The sequence below is a fragment of the Echinops telfairi genome, unplaced genomic scaffold, assembly GCF_000313985.2.
Source record: "Echinops telfairi isolate 266 unplaced genomic scaffold, ASM31398v2 ScPeMD7_3533;HRSCAF=4204_1, whole genome shotgun sequence".
Taxonomy (NCBI): domain Eukaryota; kingdom Metazoa; phylum Chordata; class Mammalia; order Afrosoricida; family Tenrecidae; genus Echinops; species Echinops telfairi.
Window position 1 is genome coordinate 11,732,433 of NW_022107432.1, and position 10,637 is coordinate 11,743,069.

General features: G+C 42.5%; 1 non-coding gene across 1 annotated transcript; it reads left to right on the top strand.

Annotated features, from left to right (window-relative positions):
* The first annotated feature begins 1,459 nt into the window (after window positions 1-1,459).
* LOC115871224 lies at window positions 1,460-1,593 on the top strand. The gene has a single exon (XR_004047175.1). It is a non-coding gene; the product is annotated as a small nucleolar RNA SNORA70 (small nucleolar RNA).
* Window positions 1,594-10,637: the final 9,044 nt, after the last annotated feature.

Genomic DNA, 10,637 nt, shown 5'->3' on the forward strand with positions numbered 1-10,637 from the left:
CTGAAGCCACCTGCTGCGCCGTGGGAGAATGAGGAAGCACCGGACTCTGAACAGAAAAGCCTCGGCAACTCTCTGGGGCAGTTCCACCATGTCCTGCAGAGTCACCTGGAGTCAGAATTGACTCAGTGACAATGGGTTTACTGTATGCTGGATATTAGCTACTATCTAAGACGTGTTTAGATACCATATAGATATGATTTCAAGCTAAAAGATGTCTTAGGTAATACTGTGCTCGTGCACAAGCCAGTCTTTATCCACTTGCTGGTCACACAGGGAAAAAAGGAGACACACTTAACTCCTTATTTCTCATTCACACCAAACTCTTGCCTTCCTTCCTCAAGGGCTCCCCTCTGGCTCAGGGGAGTGGGGAGGCTCTTCCCACAGATAGTCAAGTGGCACTCTCCTGCACTCCACCCAAAAAATATACAAACTTGTAAGTGAATGTTCATAGCAGCATTATTAGTAATAACTAAAAAGTAGAAGCAACTCAAATGCCCATTAACAGATGAATGGTGAAAGAAAATGTGGTATGTCCATACAGTCAAATATTATTCAGCAATAAAAAGGGGAAAATGCTGACACCGGTTCACAATGGATAAATCTTGAAAACACTATGGTAAGTAAAATAAGGCATTCACAAAAGGTCACATATGATTCATTTATGTGAAATGCCCAGAATAAGCAGGTCCCCAGAACAGAAAGGGGTTTTGTTCTTAACAGGGTGGGAGGGTTGGGGAGAACAGGGACTCAGTGAGACTGGGCATTGGTTTTCTTCTGGGGGTGATGAAAATATGCTCAAATTGGATAATGATTGTCCAAATCTCTGAAGAGACTAAAAATCATTGGATTACATGTACACTTTAAATTTCTTATTAATGTTGAATATCTCAATCAAACTTTAATTTTGAAAGTTCACAGAGAAAGATCTGGAAGTCCTTCTTATGCTGGACATTTTCCCCATGAGTTACAATATCCAAAACAGACTACCCCAAACAGGAAATTAAAAATATGTCTTGTGCCACACAAGGAAGCTTCACATTCAAAATTGTAACAAATGACCTTCGGCAAATGATATTGGCTCATGATATTGTCACCTCCCTTCATTCCTCTACTTATCACCATGCACCTGGTAGGCGATAAACAGCCCCAGAAATCTTAGCAGCTCAAAATTGTCTTGTGCATAGATTCAAACACGGGTAAGAGTGACACTTGCAACTTTTAAAATGACTCATTTGGCTCCTGGATCCAATGAACAAATGCAGTTACGTTGTGTGTGTGTGTGTGTGTGTGTGTGTGTGTGTGTCCACGCGCGTGTGGTGAATTCACCCACTTGCCATTTAAAAATTGTTTATCTTTGTAACAAAAGCATGGGTGAATGTTCAACTGCTGAGAAATCACAAGGTCCACAGACACCCACAAGATGTATCTTCTTTGGAACATTCTCGAAAAGGATGACAGTCCGCAACCAATTAAGCCAACCGTCCTCCTCCCTGTGGGGGCCGGTGTGCAGTGGCTGCAAACGACAGCCTCCTTGGGCGCGTATGCAGCCTGCTGGCTTGTACAGGCTGCTCTAAGGGACCTTGGAGAACATGTGTTGCTGCTGTTTGATAGCTTTGGCCTGGATAACTTCTGCAATCCCTTACCTAGACTCCAAACTGGGGTGTGAGATGATTTTGACAAACCCCAAGGCACAGTGCCTACAACCCACATAGGGTCCACATGTGCCAACTGCACCAAACTCCAAAACAAGGAGCATGTAATTGAGGTCTTATGCAGGACCAAGTTCAAGTTCTCTGGGCACCAGATGCTCCACATCTTCCAGAAATGGGGCTTCACCCAGTGTAATGTGGCTGAGTTAGAGGACACGTTGACTGAGGAACACCTTGTCCAGCTGGCTGTGGACTCACATACATCCCCATCCCAGCTTTTCTTTCTGATTTCTCCAGTGTCCTTGTGTGACTCCATGTATCCGCTTTGGCAACTGTGACCTCTCAAGTCACAGCTGTCACCTCTTCTGGTGATCTCTCACTGACTCTTCATCTGGAAGATTACACCAAAAAAATATATGGGAACAGTACAGATCCTTGGATAGAGGAAACAGTTTGCCATTGCTTCCTCACCCAAGGGTTGGCAGTTCAAGCCTACCCAGCAATGCGGCAGAAGAAAGACCTGGTGGCTTGATTCCATAAAGAACAGTCAAGAAAACATCCTGGAGCCATCCTGCTCTGTAATAAGTGGGGCTGCCATGCATAACAATCAACTCAGCTGCAATGGGTTTGATATTTGCTTTTATCAGGTCAGTTCAGTGATAGAAGTCATCCTTTCTACGTGGGAGGACAGATTCCATTGCTGACCCATCTATCTCATGCACAAGCACCACTCATGCTTCAGGGGAGAGTTGTAGGTCGCCATGATACTAACCAAGTTTGAGCAGAGCTACCAGACTAAAGCAGACCAGCAAGAAATTCAGCCAATGGAAATGCTGTGGATTACAAAGGTCCAACCCCCAGCACATGATGGGGATGCCACTGGACCAAGTTGTGTTTTGGGATTGCCACAAATTAGATACTGACTACACAGCAGTTAGCAACAATAACACATGACTTTCAACTTCCCTGCACAATTATTAAAGAGACCTCATGTCACAGTAGATTACACATTAGGCTGCTAACTGCAAGGTTGGCAGTTCTAACTCACCAGTGACTCCATGAGAGAAAAGGAGGCTCTCTGCTCCCACCAACACTTACAGCCTCAGAAGCCCAACAGAGCAGTTCTACTCTGTCCCATAGGGTGGCTGTTAGTTAGAACTGATTCAGTGTCAGTGAGTTTTGAGTTTACACTATCACTACCAAAGCATCTCAATGGCTTCAGCAACCCACCCATACAAGGAAGCAAGAGTTGTGGGATATGCCCCCTGCTGGTGAAAATACAACGGGGCATCAAAATTTCATAGGAAACAATTCAAAGAAAAGATAACTCTTCCATGAAATTTTGAAGCCCTCTTGCATAAGATTTACAGAGGAATTCCATAAAGTTGAATTTATCCCTGTATAATAAATATATTGTTGTAGGCTTCAGTTGCCAAAAGAACACAAAGGGAGGCCACAAAAAAATCAGTAGATGATAACCAAGATAACGAAAGCTTAATAAATTGTAACTTTGTGATTATGGCTCTTCAGTGAAACCTAAATCCTCTCTTTGGAATGTAATGCCTTTTACCTCTCATACTACTCGTCCCTTATTTTGTTTCTGGACTGCATTTTTTTTTTTTTTAATGACTGTTGAAAAGACGTTTCAGTCAACATAAGGGAAGGGAGGTTTTCTTTATCTGATCACTTTGTTATGGTAGGGCATTGTTTGGAGCATGAAAAACTATTTAAATTAAGTAAGAATTAAGAGAATGCTAAAAGGTGTTCTCTTTCCAAAGTGCGGGCCTCTGCATTTTTCACCGATTCTGATATGACACTAAATTCTTCCCTTCGGAGATTTAGTGCATACGGTCTGACTAAAACTATTGGGAATACAAATCCAACACATTCTGTTTTCTCAAATAGTCAATGGCCAACACGTACAATTTTACAAAGCTCCACAATGGAGTATCTTCATGCTCTCTTCCACAGAAGTGCCTGCTTGAGCAGGTTTTTGCTTTTGCAGTTCCACTGCAAAATATGTGTCAATATATTCTTAGGCCCTTTGAGCAGTTAGGCTTTGAGCTGCTAACTGCAAGGGTCAAAGATGAAGCTGCCTGCTCCTGTAAAGATCTACAGTCTCAAAAATTCTACAGAGGGTCACATGAGTAGGCATCTACTCAATGGTAGTGGATGTGGTTTTTTGGATTGATACACTTCCCGGTAGTCAGTCTCTCTGTCTCTCTATCTCTCTCTCTTGCTCTCTCACAGACACACACACACACACACACACAACTCTAATTGCTATTTCAAGAGAGGCCAACAAACCAAACTGACAAGGCTCGAAAGAGAACTCAGAAATGGAACGTCCTAACTTTTTGAACATTAAAATTCAAATATCCTTTGTAACTTCAGAAGGAAGTTTGGGGATTGCATTTTCCTTTGACTTTACCGCTTAGTCGGTGCGGCCAAACTCACAGTACCGCAGCCCTCCCCTAAACCCAGCAGCTTCACTGCCGTCGCTGTGTTGACATGACAAATCACCTTGACCCCAAAGTAACAGCTTCATGCCCTTTGAGACAGCGTGCCCAGGACACACTTTCAGTTTTATCAGTTGAAACTGAAACATGTTCCAAAGCAGTCTGCACTTCAAGAGAAAGAATACTTACCTTTCAACTGACTTGGCAGCTGCCTACAGGACGGTCATCTGTCAGGGAGGTCACGGGCCACACTCCTGGAGCAGCTGACCCTGTCAGTCCTGGAAAACACTGTTTACTCTGTAACTAATACTGGATACTGGGCACAGGGAACAGAGGCCAGAAAATAAATGAAAAACAAGTTCAACATAAATCCCCTGTCCACTGGGACCACTTCTTTAAGAAAAAGAAAGAAGAAAAAAACAGTAGTTGCTAAATTTCCCCAGGTGACTTCTTCATAAGAATGTCGCAGCAAGAGAAGGAATTTGGAGCCAAGTGTGGAAAAAGTTTTGTGACATATCCAACTATCTACTTTTAGTTTGCTGATGAAAAATCGTGTAAGCTTCCCTGAGGACTTAAGTGCTAGAGCAGTAAAAGGTTACTAAAAGTGAAATTGCTCTTCTATTTATAGTGAGGGCTTTAAAAAAAAATTTTTTTTTGGTTTGGCACGTATTCTCTTTCTGTTATTTATTTCTCTCTTTTCTAATCATTTTATTGGGGGCTCATACAACTCCTATCACAATCCATACATACATCAATTGTATACAGCACATTTGTACATTCGTTACCCTCATCATTCTCAAAACATTTGCTCTCCACATAAGCCCCTGGCATCAGTTCTAATTTCCCCCCCTCCCTCCCTGCTTGACCCTCCCTCATGAACCCTTGATAATTTATACATTAGTATTTTGTCATATCTTGCACTGTCCGACGTCTCCCTTCACCTACTTTTCTGTTGCCCTTTCCCCAGGGAGGAGGTTATATGTAGATCTTTATCATTGGTTCCCCCTCTCTACCCGGCCCTCCCTCCACCCTCCCCATATCACCACTCTCAGCACTGGCGCTGAAGGGATCATCCGTCCTGGATTCCCTGTGCTTCCAGTTCCTATCTGTATTAGTGTACATCCTCTGGTCTAGCCATATTTGTAAGGTACAATTGGGATCATGATAGTGGGTAGGGAAGAAGCATTTAGGAATTAGAGGAAAGTTGTACTTTTCATTGTTGCTACACTGCACCCTGACTGGCTCGTCTCCTCCCCACAACCCTTCCATAGGGAATTTAAAAATAAATTTGAGGATTCTTCCTGAAACACAATGCCAATCACTCCAGAGAAGGAAAAGCAGAGTGATGCAATAGGTAACTCATGACAAGGCTTACCCATGCTTCACAAGTAGACAGGGCAACTGCCCTGCTCTCCAGCCACCAGGAAAATGTCCAGGCAGAGCAGAGCCCTGCTGTACCCTCCTGACTTAGCACAGGTTGTCTTGACTAATTTATTTCAGCAGAACCACGGTCATGCTCTCCCAATATTATATGCCTAACTCATATCTGAGACACGTACATTTTCTCTCCATTAAAAAGACCCATTCAATTCACAGCCAATGTTCCTCATGCATGGCCACCATGCATTTTTCAGGGGAGGTTGGTGTGTTGCTAGGATTCTCAGGAGGTCTCAGGAGAGCTTCCAGACTAACTCAAACTAGGAAGAAGGGGCTGGTGATCTACTTCTGAAGAATCAGGCCAGGAAAGCACTATGGATCACAGTGGTCAGGCAGATGGCATACAACCAAGTGGCATTTTGCTCTGTGGTACACAACTACAATGGATTGAACAGTGTCATCCTATATCCGCAGTGGCATCACACCTTGGAAAGGGTGTTTGTCACTATGCTCATGAAACAGCATTAGTATAGAGCTGTCAGCAAATCTCTTTGGAGATAAGAGGAAGCAAGCAAAAATGGTGTGGGGATGATGCATGATGTGTGACCAACAACGAACGTAGGAGTAGACACAGAAAACAAATAAGGATCTTCTCACAAACATAGAGCGCCTTCCCCTAGAGTGGGCTCCCTGAATGTGTGCTTCTAGGCTACTCGACTGTGAAAAGAAAAGGAGCTCTGGTGGAGCATTAGGTTAAACCCTTGGCTGCTAACTATGAAGTCGGTGCTTTAAAGAATATTGGATGAACCATAGGCTATCAGAAGAATAAACAGATCTGTGATGGAAGAATACAAGCAGAATGCTCCTCAGAAACAAAGATGATGGGACTTCTCAAGCATTTTGGACATATTATCAAAAGCGATCAGTCTCTGGACCTTAAATAAGATGGATTGACTTAGTCGCTGCAAAAATGATCTCAAACAAAACAACAGTGTTGAACATAGGACCACTGTGAACTGAAACTGAGTTGATGGACCTTAAAAACATCCTTTAAAAGCAGGTAAATTAACAATCATATAATTGCCATATAACTACGCTATTCTACATGCCTAATAATTGAGTTGATAATAAATAGAAAATTCCTAAGTGAATTATCCAGTGAAAACACTAACATCATTTTAAGACACAATCCCATTCCATTTCTTTCTTTCTTTTTTTTTTTTAAGTCCCATTACTTGTCATCCAGTTTAATAGATTCGCAATCACTGCCTGTAGCCCACATCCACATCACTGTGTTGGTGCTGCCGGTATTTAGGGACGAACAATACCGTCTCTCCTGGCAAGAACTTAGCTAGAAGTGAATAGAATCACGTACAGCAATTCAGCAAGGCAGCTTCTATGCGATAAGTGCTAAATTAGGAGTTTAAATGATGTGCTTTGAGAGCCAAAGAAAGATAGGGCATTTCTGTCTGGGGACATTGTAGGTGCTTGCAAATAATGCTTTATTTTGAGTTAAGTCATGCTTGTCCTCACTGACAAAAGTGGTCGTTGGACCAGCAGAATATACTTCACTTGGGAGCTTATTGAAAATTCAAAAGTTTGATACTTCTGGAAAGATGGTGACCAAATAATACATATCAGATGGACTCCCGCAAAAATCAGCACAGGAGAGCCACTAAGAGAGAAATTCCACTCTGCCAGGTCATAGGAATAATATCATAAAGATAAGTAGACACCGATCCACAAGGTTTTGAGGAGCTGTGGGCTCTTGGCTTACCACTGAGGAGACTGGCTAAGGCTTAAACTTAGCTCCACCACAGTCTCAGGCATAGCCAGGCTCCTTTGGCCAGTCCAAGGGCTTTACTTCAACACAGCCACAGATTGCCACCACCTCTGGGCAGGTTTAAATCACCTCAGGCCAACTGTAAGGCAATAGGGACTCAGCTATATTTTTACTTTTGTTTCTTTCTATTCTCTCTTTCCCCCACAGTCTCAGCAGGCTGTTTTTTTTTCCTCTTCACTTTCCTCTCACATGCCACTGCCAGCCTCCACGCCACTCCCATTTGCCTATGGCAATTATAACCACCCTCCACCCAGCTGGGGCAGCACTGGTCCCCTGAGGCATAATACACAGCTGGAGAATTCCCATTGGCCTTACACCACAGGGGAACTCACGCCTATGCTCCAAGTTCCTTTATGTGGCTGGAGAAACTTCTGCCCACACTTTGGACTGCTCCACTTGGCTGGGAAAAAATCTCTGCCCACCTTCCACAGTGCTCCACATGACTGAGAGAGACTCTGCTCATTCTCTGCTGTCCCAGGTGGCTGAGGGAACAACCCCCAGCCTGCCTTGGTGCTTCACACAGCCTAAGGTAGCTCCACCAACCCTCTCCAGCACTCCATGCTGATGTGGGAAACTGCCCAACCTATGTGGCAATCTTTGACTAGGGCAACTCCACTCACCATCCAAGGTGCTCTACTCCAAAGTGGGCACATCCACCTGCCCTCCGCAGCATTCCCGTGACAACAGGCATTCCTGCACACCCTCTGAGGTGCCCCAAGCCACTGTGGGCCACATTACCATGGCTTCTTGTGAGATCATCCCGTACAGCACCATCCTCATGGGCCCACAACCACCTAAACAGCAGCCCCTGAGAGGACCTTCCAACTTGCCCTCCAAATAACAGAATACTGGTTGTCTAGGGAAAGAGTGAAACCACAGTAGGATAATATGGTAGCCCAACCCCACAGTGCAATTAGCTACCGTCAGTTCAAAGAAGCATTTCCACGAGTTTCCCAAAGACAGAGTCCAGTGCTCTTTAACTTTCTGGCAAATGGCACTGAGCTCCTATAAAACAAAACAATGCAAACAACAATCACCCCAACAACCTCAACGAAGAAACAGGAGAAACAAAAGGCAATGTCAAAAGAAGTCCTGAACCTAACAACGTGCAGAGAAGAAGCAGACATTGATCTGCCACAGAAATAAATGTTCAGAATTCTGCTTAGAGTCATACAGGACATGAGGGAAGCAATACAGAAAAAATATTAAATGATAGAGGAAATAAAGGCCACAAACCAAAGGGAATACAAGACCTAAGGGGGTAGATATCAAAAGCCAGTAGCAAATTCACATTCTTCACCAACAGACTTGAGGAGGCATAGAATCGCACCAATGACCTAGAAGATAACCAGGCAGACTTCAACAAATGGGAAAGGCAGTCAAATAAGATAATCAGAGAAGCTGAAGAAAACCTGAGAACCATGTGTGATGTTATGAAGAGGAACACCATTAGAATATTCTTGAATGCCTGAATAAGACACAGTAGACACCTGAGCATTAGAATACCTGAACAAGACACAAAAAGAAGTCAACAGCAAAAATAGCACGAGAATTCTTAGAGGAAAATTTCTCCAGCTTAATGAATGAAAAACAGGCAACCATTCAGGAGGCTGAAAAAAACACCAGCTAGACTGAATCCCAAGAAAAAGTCACCAAGGCATATTATAGTTAAACTATCCAACTTCAAGGAAAAGGAGAAAATCAAAAGAGGAGCTAGGGAAAAACAAATGGTCACATATTGAGGTACACAAATAAGAATATGCTCAGACCCATCAGTGGACACTATGAAAAAGAGGAGACAATGGAGAAACATATTGAAAAAATGGAAGGAAAATAATGCAAACCCAAGAAAACTCTATCCAGGCAAATTATCTATCAAGATAGATGGAAAAGTAAGAGTCTCCCAACATAAAGAAAAACACAAAGAATATGTTAAAAGAAACCCAGCCCTACAAAAGATCTTTGCCAACCCAATATGGGCAGAACAGCACTCACCAAGCACAAATAAGAGACTGCCACATAGAACAATCTCACACAGAAGCCAACAAAGAGAAAATAGCCCCCAAGATTCCATTGCTCAAGGGTGGAAAGAAGGCAAGAATGAAACACACACACACACACATGCAAAACACACTAAGAAAGGGAGGTAGGAAAATACTCAGCACAAAAGTTACAAGATGACATCACAGAGTCCAAAAATGGGTGTAATAACCCTGAATATCAATAGAGAGACCCAGGCATTAAATGGCAGAGGCTAGCACACTTGCTTAGAAAATACAATCCATCGATCTGCTGCCTACAAGAGACAAATCTCAAGATTACATAAAATTAGGCTGAGAATCAAAGGCTGGAGAAAAATATACCAAGGAAATGGCAATTCAAAAAAAGTTGGGGTTGCAATCCTAATCCCAGACAAATTTGTTCTGAAGGTGCAAGCCATAACAAGAGATACGAAGGGACACTATATAATACTCAAGGGAGCAGTAGAACAAGAACAACTGAGCATAATAAATATATATATGCACCCAACAAGAGACACATGAAATTCGTCAAATGCTCCAAAAGATGAAAAAAGAAATTACAGGCTCAACAATTGTAGTAGGTGACTTTAATACACCACTCTACGAGAAGATAGATCACAGGGAAAGAACCTTAACAAGGAGGTTACAGATCTAAACATTACGATTAGATGACTTGACCTGATAGATATTTTCAGGCTCTTCAACCAAATGTCAAAAATTCACATTCTTTTCAAACCTACATGGCACATACTCTAAGATAGACCACATGCTGCAACACAAGTAGAATCTGAGTAAATTCGAGCACATAGAGATCATACAGACTTCTCTCTCCCACCACTATGCCTTAAAGTTGGAAATCAACAAAAGGACGATTAAGAAAACAAGGTAAATAATTGGAGGATGAATAACTCTATGTTGCAAAAGGAGTGGGTACTGGCCCAGATCAAAGATCAAATCAGGTTTCTAGAAGTCAATGAGAATGAGAATGTGATGTACCCAAATCTTTGGTACACAGCAAAGGGAGTTATCAGAGGAAGTTTTATAACAATACATGAACACATGAAAAAGGAAGAGAGACTTATGATTGATATGCTGACACAAAACTTACAGCAATTAGAGCAGAGTCAACAGGACAACTCTACTAATAGTAAAAGAAAATAAATAATAAAAATCAGGGTTGAGATTCATGAGAGGGAAAACAAGAAAACTATGGAAAAATTAATGCACTTAAAAGTTGGTTCGTTGACAAAAAGTCTTACCATAGTGAATGATGGGGGGAGTGCGGAGT